Here is an 11,930-nt window from a genome sequence, read left to right on the forward strand (position 1 = left end):
CAGAAGGAAATGGTGAGAAAACTATATATATTTATAAGGTGGGTTCAGGTTCAGTCCCCAGTGTCTCTCCAGGTAGGAAAAGCTGGACAGTTATTACCAGTCAAAGTCGACAATACCGAAAAAGAAAGCTCTGTTTTTGGGATATGTATAAGGAAGAGCCATATGTTCATATGTTGCCTCATTTCCAGGCCCTATCTAGGAAAATTAGGAACTATAGGAGAACATATAGTTTCAAGGTTACAGAGTCATAGAATCACAGATTTATAGTGCCGAAACGAACCACAAGAGTCATCTAGTCCAACCATTTGCAATGTTGGAATCTCTCACCCAACATGGGGCTCAAACCCATGGCCCCAAGATTAAAGGACTAAGTGTCTGTTGACCCAGCTGGTTTTGCTCTGCCGGCCCCTTACTCCTGACACATTACGCATTTGAGCCATTAGCGTAGCTGATTTTATGTTGAATTGTCTTTCTCTAATGTCCATTAAAAACCATGCATTTCATCATCTAGACTCTTGAAGTCTTGTCTGCCTGTTTTGAAGAAGATAGTTTGTGGAGGAGATCTTTCTGAGCACATCTATGCATGGTGTGTGTGTGTAAAGAAGTCAAATTGATGCAAAAATGCAGAGGACCAGACTGAAGACTGGAAAAACGAGGAACCGATATAGACAGATCTGCCTGACCCCCAGCAGATGGCAGCTGCAGTCTCAAACATTTTGAAGGTATCATGAAAAATCTATAATAATAATAATAATAATAATAATAATAATAATAATATGAACTTTTTGAGCTATTTTTAAGACTTCTGACATGGGTTGCCATGTGCCTTGATTTTCCTGGATATTCCAGTGATTTTCAGCCAGACAATGCTTCCAGCTGCTGTATTCTGGCCATGTCCAGGGAATTCTGAATGCAGGGCAACTCTATAGCTGCTGCAGAGAATGTGAGGTAGCTTAGAAGTAAAAAACTAAGAGCAGTTTATATGGGAACTGAAGAAATTTGGTCAGATTTGCCTGACCCTCAGCAGATGGCAGCTGTAGTCTCAAACGTTTTGAAGGTACCCTTCAAAATCTCAAATAACAACAATAATAAAATGACGAGGTATAGTAGAAATGCTCTGGCGTGCTCTGGTCCATGGGGTCATGAAGAGTCGGACACGACTAAATGACTAAACAACAATGGTAGAAATAAACAAGTAAGAGCAGTTTATATGCAAACTGAAGAAATTCGGACAGATCTAGGAGGGGGTCTTTGAATTTATTTATTGCATAAAATTCATATACTGCTTGATTGTAGAAAACCTCAAAGCAGTCAACTCTCGTGCGACTCCTGTACCTGAAGGCAGAGAAGCAAAACATATTCTCAGCTCCTTGTTACTGAAAACAGAGGGAGCAAGAACAATGACATAAATGTATTTACTGTTCTGAATGTCGTGTGACATGAACAGGCTACAAGATGCCCGACTTCCCTGTCGCAGGCTAGGCATGAAAAGCAGGTTCAAAATCCTAACTCAGCCATGTGGTTAACTGGGCAATATTTGTTTAAGCCTGCATTTTCCAGACTCTCTGTGCTAAAGAGCTTGCTTGGCCTCTGCCTCTGATGAACCTCGTCATTATTTTGCAGTGATCATGGATGTCAAGAACCCACCACAATTGCCAAAAGGGCATCTGGAGCAACTAGAGGGCTTCCTTCACCAGCTACATCCGCCTGCCATACTGCCTGCCATTTCGAACGACATCATTCTCATAGTTTTGTGAGTGCTAGAATACATATGAGCAAGACTCTCTGTGTTCCATCTAAAATAAATGCACCTGCCCAACCATTTGGCAAAACTGAATATGCCTTTTAAAAGAAGAAGAAGAAGAAGAAGAAGAAGAAGAAGAAGAAGAAGAAGAGGAAGAAGATGAAGAATAGGGAGGAGCGGTGAGCAAGCTATGACCCTGAGGTCTTGCCCTCAATCACTCAAAATCTTATTCAAGCACTGCTGCGGCTCCTAAAACTTCATGGGGCAATGCATGCAGTCATAAGGAGTAGAAATCCTTTTAAAATGCTGGCTAATAGCACATCCTGTGATTTTTCTATGGTGCTCTGATCCCAAACAGAGACCAGCAGAGGTTGACAGAGCTAGATGGAGGAAGACATCTGCTGTATCCAACTTGGAGCAATGGAGATTTGGTCACAGCCTTAGCTATTCAACAGATGCTGCATGTAACAGAATATTGTAATGCAAGCCTTGCCAGCTTAGCCAATGCCTTGGGGGTAGAGATCCCAGTATGTTTTGAGGGGAGACACTAAGGACTCAGCTACTCAGCTACACAGCTGCAAATAAAATGTTTTAAACCTGTTGTAAAGTGCAATATACAAACGCGACACTAGATGGTGAAAGTCAGCTATGCAAAATTCACTGCATTTTTCATTATTTTTTTAAAAAAGGATTATCACGGTGTTTTTTATACGTGTGCAGATTTCACCTAAGATAAATATTCTGAGAGAATATGCTCAACAATTTGTTCAAAAATTGTTTTTTTTTACCATAATCATAATTTATTATTTATACCCCGCCCATCTGGCTGGGTTTCCCCAGCTAAATATATGTTTAAGTTGAGGAAGGACAATGGGAGAGTGTGGTAGATCACTGCCAGTTTTTCATATTGCATGGTGGGTGGCAACCTGTTGTACGTTGGATCTGCCTGCTTTAGACCATCTTTCACCAGCCAAGGACTCTGCAGTTGCAAGACCACAATTCCACACACCCCTGACCACTGACCATGTTGGCTGGGTTTGATGGGAATTGTAGTGGAAGACTGGCAACATCTACCTCAGGGAGCTCTTACAGAGGTTTGCAGCATTTGCGGTGCGGTGGGCATGTCCCGATTTTTTTCCAGCCAGTGTAGCAAAACTCGATCATACACTTCCCTTTGGCTTTGTCACATTCTTCATCCGATTGTGGTTCGTGAGATGGTTCAGAAGCGTAAGCTTAAGGCAAGAAAGAAAAACATTGGTTCGCGTCGAGTTAGGGCTCCTTGCCAGCTACAGCGTTCTAAGTCCATTCTCTGATTTCCGTTCTCTGCTTTCCAATCAGAAGCCACGCTTTGGTTTCCAAACATTTTGGAAGTCAAACCGACTTCCCAAACAGATTCTACTCGACTTCCAAGGTACAACTGTTTAAATGTCCTAGGGTCAATCTTTATAATCCTCAATCTCAAAAACAAGATATCTGGTTATTCTACTTTTAAAAATAGAAAGAAATGGTTTTTCAATCTCTCTGAAAAAGGCTTATGACATCTGTCCAAGATTATGAGCTTTTAGCACCTGAAATAATTTAAATTTCCTTTGTTTGAATTTAAGATTTCATTTGAAACCATGCTCTTTTCCACAAGCCACAACATGACGGAAATGTTAAGAAATAAAACCAAATCATTTTTTTAAACAAAATAATAAAACTTTCTCTTTTAACCCTCCACTCCCCCCCAAAAAAAAACCCACCCTCACCCTAATATTTATAATATTTTTTGTCTGTGCAAGACAGAGCAAACAGCACTGTTTCTGGGAACTTTGCCATTGGTAAGAAAACCCGTTCCCCGTTATAGCAGCATTGCTGGCTATTTCAGTGCCTGCCACAATCTAAGCAAACTCTGTGCAATACCTGAATCCCTTAGCAGGAAGAGGGAAGAAAAGAGGGAAAAAACAGAGATCAAGTAGGAGAACTTCATGTCTGCTTCGATTTGCTGGAAATTCTGAGATCGCAAAGAGGAGGGACAGAAGGTGCTCCTTATTTATAGGTCGTTGAACAACAGCAGCCCCTAGAGGGAAAGAGGAGGAGGAGTTTGAGGTACAGTCATGTAAAGCAGAGGTGGGGCCACATTCCCTTCTGAATGACTTTCTGGGGGCCACAAGCCAGGGCTGAGTAGGGGCAGAAACAGTTATGAGACCCCCGAGCCATCTGAAGTCAGCTCTGTATAGGGAAGTTTTGAAATGTTTAATTGTTGCTGTTGTTTAGTCATTTAGTCATGTCCGATTCTTCGTGACCCCATGGACTAGAGCACGCCAGGCACTCCTGCCTTCTATTGCCTACCAACTCATGTTGGTAGCTTTGAGAACACTGTCCAACCATCTCGTCCTCTGTCGTCCAATTCTCCTTGTGCCCTCAATCTTTCCGAACATCAGGGTCTTTTCCAGGGAGTCTTCTCTTCTCATGAGGTGGCCAAATTATTGGAGCCTCAGCTTCAGGATCTGTCCTTCCAGTGAGCACTCAGGGCTGATTTCCTTCTGAATGGCTCGGTTTGATCTTCTTGCAGTCCAAGAAGATGGCAGAAAGTGAGGAGGAATTAAAGAACCTTTTATTTAGGGTGAAAGAGGAGAGCACAAAATATGGTCTGAAGCTCACCATCAAAAAAACTAAGATCATGGCCACTGGTCCCATCACCTCCTGGCAAAGATCACTGCAGATGGTGACAGACAGAAGTCACGAAGTTAAAAGATGCCTGCTTCTTGGGAGAAAAGCAATGACAGACCTAGACAGCTTCTTAAAAAGCAGAGACATCACATTGCTGACAAAGGTCTGTATAGTTAAAGCTGTGGTTTTCCCAGTAGTGATGTATGGAAGTGAGAGCTGGACCATAAAGAAGGCTGATTGCCGAAGAATTGATGCCTTTGAATTATGGTGCTGGAGGAGACTCTTGAGAGTTTCATGGACTGCAAGAAGATCAAACCTATCTATTCTGAAGGAAATCAGCCCTGAGTGCTCCCTGGAAGGACAGATTCTAAAGCTGATGCTCCAATACTTTGGCCACCTTGTGAGAAGAGAAGACTCCCTGGAAAAGACCCAGATGTCGGGAAAGACTGAGGGTACAAGGAGAAGGGGACGAGATGGTTGGACAGTTGTTGGACAGTGTTCTTGAAGCTACCAACATGAGTTTGACCAAACTGCGGGAGGCATTGGAAGACAGGAGTGCCTGGCATGCTCTGGTCCATGGGGTCATGAAGAGTCAGACATGACTAAACGACTAAACAACAACAACAGCCCAACACCCTGTAGCGAAGTTGAATTATGTTCTTCAGGACTTGATTTAAGGCCCTGCCCATAGATGACAATCTGTAAACATCCCATGAGGAAGCCACTACTAATAGACCATGACATTCAGGATAAGGTCTCAGAGATAAGGTGTTCTTTTCAATGTCTGCATATATATGAGTTTGTGTGTGTGTTTGTGTATTCAAGCATGTTGTTCCTGATCAGTTGAAGGCATTTTGGGAGGAAGCCCATTTACTAGATTTTTATCCATTTGGACTAAAACCCATTTGGCCTAAAGAGTTTCGGAAGGAGGCTGCAAGGGCTGGTGCTGTGGGGCCCCCAGGTGAGGTACACCTGTCCACACAGTCTGAGGGGCCACTAGCCACCCTCCCTCACAGGACCACAACCAAACAGGTGGGCAAGCAGGGGACAAAAGCAGAGTTCACCTGCCCTGGTTACTCACTCAGTAAGAGCAGCTCGAAAGGGAAGCACTTGATGAGACGGACAAATGGGAGCATATATTATGACCTGCCACCATTCCTTCAGGAATTGCAGGGAAGAAAACATGCCTGCCCCTGTGTACCATTTTGGGGTAGAATAGTGGGGAATGGCTGTAAAGCTGAAATGGCTTTTAAGCAAGGCTGCACTTCAGTGGTAGAGTACAATGTTTGTATGAGGGAAAGGTCCTAAGTTCACCCTCTGTGTCTACAGGTAGGGGTAAGATGAGACTCCCATTTGAAAATCTGGAGAGTTGATACTAGTCCAAGTAAGACAATACTTGTAAGAAATGATAAAGTCACCTTTTCACTCAAGGCTGTAACTGCTGAAAACCTCAGGCATAATGTTGCTTTCATTCACATAAAGATACAGATAAAGGACCCCTGTCAGTTAAGTCCATCCAAAGACGACTATGGGGTTGCAGCGCTTATCTCATTTTCAGGCTGGGGGAGCCAGTGTTTGTCCCCAGACAGTTTTCCAGGTCATGTGGCCAGCATGACTAAACTGTTTCTGACACAATGGGACACCATTGTGGAAACCAGAGTGCACAGAAACGCTGTTTAACTTGCCGCCACATCAGTACCTATTTATCTACTTGCACTGGTGTGCTTTCAAACTGCTAGGTTGGCAGGAGCTGGGACAGAGCAATAGGAGCTCACCCCGTCACGGGGATTCGAACCGCCAGGCTTCTGATCGGCAAGCCCACGGCACTACCCACATCCCTGTAATAAAGATACAAGGCTACAGTGACTAGGCAGCCTCAGACATAAATATTGCTTTGTACAAGGACACTAGGCAATCTCAGACAGTTCAGATTAGCAGGTGTCGGCGAGTATAGAACTTGCTGACATCTACTAATGGTCAGGATGTTGGTGTGATAAATACACACGGCTCAGCAAATACAGAGACCGATTCACACTTACCTCCAGGTATTTTTGCTTGGCTTAACAAATAGTTGCATAGGAAATAGACCAAATATGGGAAATAATGAATAATGCTAATAGGGTAATATGGCAGTTGTGATAGGCTGTAAACCTTGTAGTCCCTTGTAGTCCCTACCCAAGGGGGAGATAAGGGAGGGAACCTGTGCTTAGGAAATAGAGAATATAAGCTTTGTTTTACTAACTTTGGGTGTGCCTATTTGCAGTAATGTTTTTGTAATCAATCTACTCTTTGCTGCTTCACCAATTTTGTTCAGATTTTATTTTGAGGGTCTCAGACCCACTTGTAACAATACTGAACTAATTACAAAACTGGCTGGTACATAAAGCAACATCATGTGGTCATATGCTGCTTCTTTTCCAGCTCTTCTGTCATAGTTGATGTTTGGTGTAGGGTTGGGCTGGGTTGGGGGGCTGTGTCAAGTCTAAGAAAGTCCCAACACCTTCATTCCCCCACACCTGTCTTGGATCTGGCTGCTCTTAGCAGTACTTCACTCTTCTTGGCCCTTGCTTCCTCTCATCATGTGACGGTCCCTTGGCGCCCTGTGCTCCTGTAGTCTCTGCTGCACCTTCACCCAGCCCAGGTGGCTCCATCCGCCTCTGTGCTCCAACGTCTCCAGAAAACTTTCTTGTGTCTTGCGCAGAACTTCCTCAAGTCAGCCTTTCCTCATCTGGTTTCACAAGGGAAGCCTGCAGGATCAGGCCATTGGCCCTCCTAGTCTAGCATTCTGTCCTTGCAGTGGTCAACTAGGTGCCCATGGGAAGTCTGCAAGCTGGACATGAGCCCAACAGAACTCTGCTTCCCTACGATTCCCAGCTACTGGTATTCAGAGGCACAATACCTCTCACAGTGGAGGCACATCACAACCATCCTGTTGGGTGCCCCACTGTTGCTGGAAGACGTACACTGGCTTCCAGTACATTTCCAAGCACAATTCAAAGTGTTGCTGCTGACCTTTAAAGCCCTAAATGGCCTCGGCCCAGTATGCCTGAAGGAGCGTCTCCACCCCCATCATTCTGCCTGGACACTGAGGTCCAACTCCGAGGGTCTTCTGGCAGTTCCCTCCCTGCAAGAAGTGAAAGTACAGGGAACCAGGCAGAGGGCCTTCTCGGTAGTTGTGCCTGCCCTGTGGAACACCCTTCCATCAGATGTCAAGGAAATAAACAAGTATTTGACTTTTAGAAGACATCTGAAGGCAGCTTTGTTTAGGGACGTTTTCAATGTTTTATGTTTTATTGTGTTTTTAATATTCTGTTGGGAGCTGCCCAGAGTGACTGGGGAAACCTAGCTGGATGGGTGGGGTATAAATAAAATAATAATAATAATAATAATAATAATAATAATAATAATAGGAGTGACTTCCCCTCCACTCAATTTCACATATATACTGATGGGAATATGCTCCCTGCTTGTAATCCAGATAGAGACCTTGGAGTGGTTCTGGAGAACTCAACCCAGTGTTCAATAACTTTGAAAAATGGTAAAGTCGATGATGGGGGAAAGGGGTTGAAAATATAATGTCAGAACAGTCACTTCAAATGCCTTTTTACTTTATTTTAATTTAGTTTAAAGATATTTATGTTTATGGTTTTTTTTAAATAAATCAGAAGAAATGGTACAATGTACAGATTTCTAGGACTGCACTGCAAGGCAGATAAAAAGAAGGGCAAACTCTGTGCCTTTTTAAATTGGGTGAGCAAGACAGCAGATGTGTTTTCTGCCTGAAATTTGAACAGGACATCTGTGTGGAAGAGTTTCTCCAAGGCGCTTTGAAATAAAGTTGCTTATTCAGCTGTGGGAACGCACAGAGACGCAGAGTCACAAAGAACATAGGTGCTCAAATGCATGATTTTTAATTAGCAGAAGAAGGAAAACAATCACCATAGAATCAGCTCCATTAAAAGCGCAAATGCGTAGCGAAGCGGGTTGCAGAGGCCATGAAAATGTTCAGGCTATGGATGTAACGTAGCCAACATCCTGACGTTATCTGTGCGAAAGAGAGAAGATTGTCAGATTCTGCAGTTTTTGATGCTGTATTACATAGATAATCATGAACAAAAAGCTGAACACATTCAGATGCAAAACACAAGCACACATTTTAATATAAAGAGGAGAAATACATTGATATGTGGCTTATCCTTTAAATCATGCTGTGGCTTGCCAGATGTTGTGGGAGTCCACCTCGCATTGGCCCCAACAGTATGGCAAGGGATCAAGGGTGAGGGAGATCTGTAGGCTGGCAACATCTGGAGAAACACAGATCGGCCTTTCCTGATTTGAATAGGTTCTGAGCATGATAATTTGTTGTTTGCCCCTTAAAAATACTGACTAACTTTGTTGGGTGGTATATTAGATTGGATGTAGTGAATACATATATTTTAATAGTGGACAGATGAAAAATCAGAAGTTCATTCTTTTCCGAATCTTATTTTTTCTACCTTTCTCTTTTAACCTCTTTTCTCCTCTTTTTTTTTTTTTGTCTCTCCTTCCCCCTTTTTGTGTTTTTACTGTATTTAGATAGTCTTGGTGTGGTTAAAAAAAGGGAAAAGGATATTAAGTTTTGTATTTTTCTCTGTGAATCTTAATAATATTTATTAATATTTATTATTTATTTGTGTTTTTACTGTATTTAGATAGTCTTGGTGTGGTTAAAAAAAGGGGGAAAGGATATTAAGTTTTGTATTTTTCTCTGTGAATCTTAATAATATTTATTAGAGAAAAATACAGAACTTGAAATACACCAGTGATTTGAATCCACCTCTCCTCCTAACATAATACATGATGTCAATATTAGAAGGCCAATTGATTTTTTAAAGCTTCCCTGTGGCTCTGCTCTTATTAAGACCAAAGCAATTCATTCTGATTGTTTTATTTCCACTATTCTTCACGTAACCTAGGTTTTGTGTTGTTGTTTTTTGCAGAAAAACCCTCGATGTTAGCATGTGATTCCTAAGGAAAGTATCAGCAACTGCAAATTCTGAGCCACAGCAGAACTTGGTAGAAAAACTAGAACAAAACTGGGGTTTGGTGATGTGAACTGTCTCCTGGAAAAGTCCCCAAAGCACCTCAGTTTCTATATTAACTATGTCACAATGATCTAGACCATTTTGTCTTCCTCTTCTGTTACAGATCATAACTAGAAGAGCAGGAGAGAGAGAGTTGCCGAGGCTCTGTGCTGCAGCTCAACACCAACATTTCAGAAAGCATCACCAACACACAGTGGGCCAAGTTCATAGGCTCTTCCAGCATGGATGGAATTGAGGTGGGAACCTAACAGCCTATGAAGAAGCATGTAGAAGTTCTGGATGAGTCATTTCTTGGCCCCAGCAACTTCTACAGATCAGGCACGTGTAACAGGCACAAGAACATGCCAAGCTATTTTTTTACTCTGGCCAGCAGTATTCCTACTTATTGTGTTCTGTATACAAATATGCCATTCTTATTCTCCTGCCGGATACATTAATAGGTCTTAAAAGCCAGCCTGGGTTTTGATTTGCACTGGGACCTCTCCAAACTGGCTTAGATAAAAAGAACCAATGGAAAAAACAATCCTGACAGCAGGGCAGGAGATGCATCTAGAATTCTTACCTATCTTCTGCAGCACCATCTTTTTGGGTTACCACAATGTCCCTTATGATGTTTGCCTATTGGGCAAAAGCCATTATGGCAGCTGCCACCCATCCTGCGACATTCTGCCTCTGACTTCTGCGCAAGTGCTGTAGGAAAAAGAAAGAACAAGTTGTGTTCTCATTGTCATTCCTGCTAATAGCAGACTCAGCTGGTGAGTGCCAATAGGACTGTAGCCAAATAACTGTATTTTTTGCTCTATAAGACTCACTTTTTCCCTCCCAAAAAGTAAGGGGAAATGTGTGTGCGTCTTATGGAGCAAATACAGGCTGCACAGCTATCCCAGAAGCCACAACAGCAAGAGGGATCGCTGCGCAGTGGTCCCTCTTGCTGTTCTGGCTTCTGAGATTCAGAATATTATTTTTTCTTGTTTCCCTCCTCCAAAAACTAGGTGCGTCCTATGGTCTGGTGCATCTTATAGAGCGAAAAATGCGGTAATAGAAGGGGCTGTGGCTGGAGCACTGGACAGGGGCACCTTCCCCTATTGAGAACCACCCGAATAACAAGAGAATGATTTCCGGGACTTCTTGGGCAGCCTCACATAGAGTACATTCCATTAACCCAGCTTTGAGGTTACCAATGCATGGAATATAATGGTTTGGCTTTCCGTGTCCAGGAATGACCATAGCTAACAAACCAGATGAAATTGGTAAAATACACACCTGGGCACAGGGTTTATTTGGGGCTCTATTGACAAAGATGCATCCAGGAACATCCGAAACTACACAATTTTTCCTCCACAGGGACTGCACCATCCTGAACAGTTAACCTTTCTTTCTCCTGGACATGGGATCACCCACCCAAATAAGGTCCCATCTTTGCAGCATTCAAACAAAGTTTATTGCCCCCCCCCCGTCTAATCCACCACTGAAAATTAGGTAAGCAAAAGGAAGAGGAATAATAATAATAATAATATTTGTTTGTTTGCTGCCCCTCTAACTGGGTTGCCCCAGCCACACTGGGCAGCCTTCAACAAATTAAAACACAGTAAGACATCAAATCTTGCTTAGCAGCCTGGCTCCTATAGAGTAAGCATTACATCTCCAACCACACATGGTCAGTGGTCATGGTGACTGGGCTTCAAGGGAATTGGAGCCTCAAAACATCCAAGGACCCATTGGTTGTCCACCATGCTACAGAGTGTGATAGCAAGCAGTTGCATATTTTCCAGAAGTCCCCATGTAGGGATCCACTATAGAACTGCTTTGAGCTTTACTACAATCAAGTGGCATATAAATTTTTATGAAATAAATAAGTAGCCTTACCTGGAGCAGCCATCAGCACAAAGAAGAGAACAGCTGCAAGGAAGGCAAAGATCTTCATGACTGAAAGATTGGATGGTGTTTCAAGAGATGGCGGGATGGAGAGATGCTCGAAAGGTCCTTGTATTTATATGACAAAAAGGAGCATGTCACACCATGGGCTGGACATCTTGTGCATGCTGTGCAATATTTTGCTGCAGTTGCATATTAGCACAATTAAGCAAAGATCTCCCTAGATAAGTTGGGAAAGGATTCATAAGGAAGTTACAGCCTGAGGACAACAACAGCCTGTTGTCTAGACATTACTTGTAATTCCGGAATTGATGTTAATCAAATGATGCTAATTCCCAGTTTTATGTTTCTTTTCCAAGTCTTCCCCACCACCCTCCACCCTAGAATGCTTAAAAATTGGCAAGCTAAAATCAATCAATTTCAAGGGAAGTCCCAAAGAATCTCAATAGAGTTAAATCCTTAGCTAAAGACAATTATGCAAACCTGGAGGGGGGGGGGTTATGGCAGTAACGACTGGCTCTGGGCTGCTTATCGTTCAGCTCAATACAGTTTCATGAGAAAATACAAGATACTGC

The 11,930-nt window shown here is 42.8% G+C and overlaps 2 long non-coding RNA genes across 2 annotated transcripts; both read right to left on the bottom strand.

Annotated features, from left to right (window-relative positions):
- Window positions 1-1,182: 1,182 nt before the first annotated feature.
- On the bottom strand, window positions 1,183-3,232 carry LOC310758859. Its single transcript, XR_014546018.1, has 2 exons — window positions 2,819-3,232; window positions 1,183-1,335 (listed from the first exon to the last, which is right to left on the bottom strand). It is a non-coding gene; the product is annotated as an uncharacterized lncRNA (long non-coding RNA).
- A 5,059-nt stretch (window positions 3,233-8,291) lies between these two features.
- LOC310758773 lies at window positions 8,292-11,507 on the bottom strand. The gene is made up of 3 exons (XR_014545881.1): window positions 11,347-11,507; window positions 10,043-10,170; window positions 8,292-8,441 (listed from the first exon to the last, which is right to left on the bottom strand). It is a non-coding gene; the product is annotated as an uncharacterized lncRNA (long non-coding RNA).
- Between the last annotated feature and the right edge of the window lie 423 nt (window positions 11,508-11,930).

This window comes from Podarcis filfolensis (genome assembly GCF_964270895.1).
Source record: "Podarcis filfolensis genome assembly, chromosome: 3".
NCBI lineage: Eukaryota > Metazoa > Chordata > Lepidosauria > Squamata > Lacertidae > Podarcis > Podarcis filfolensis.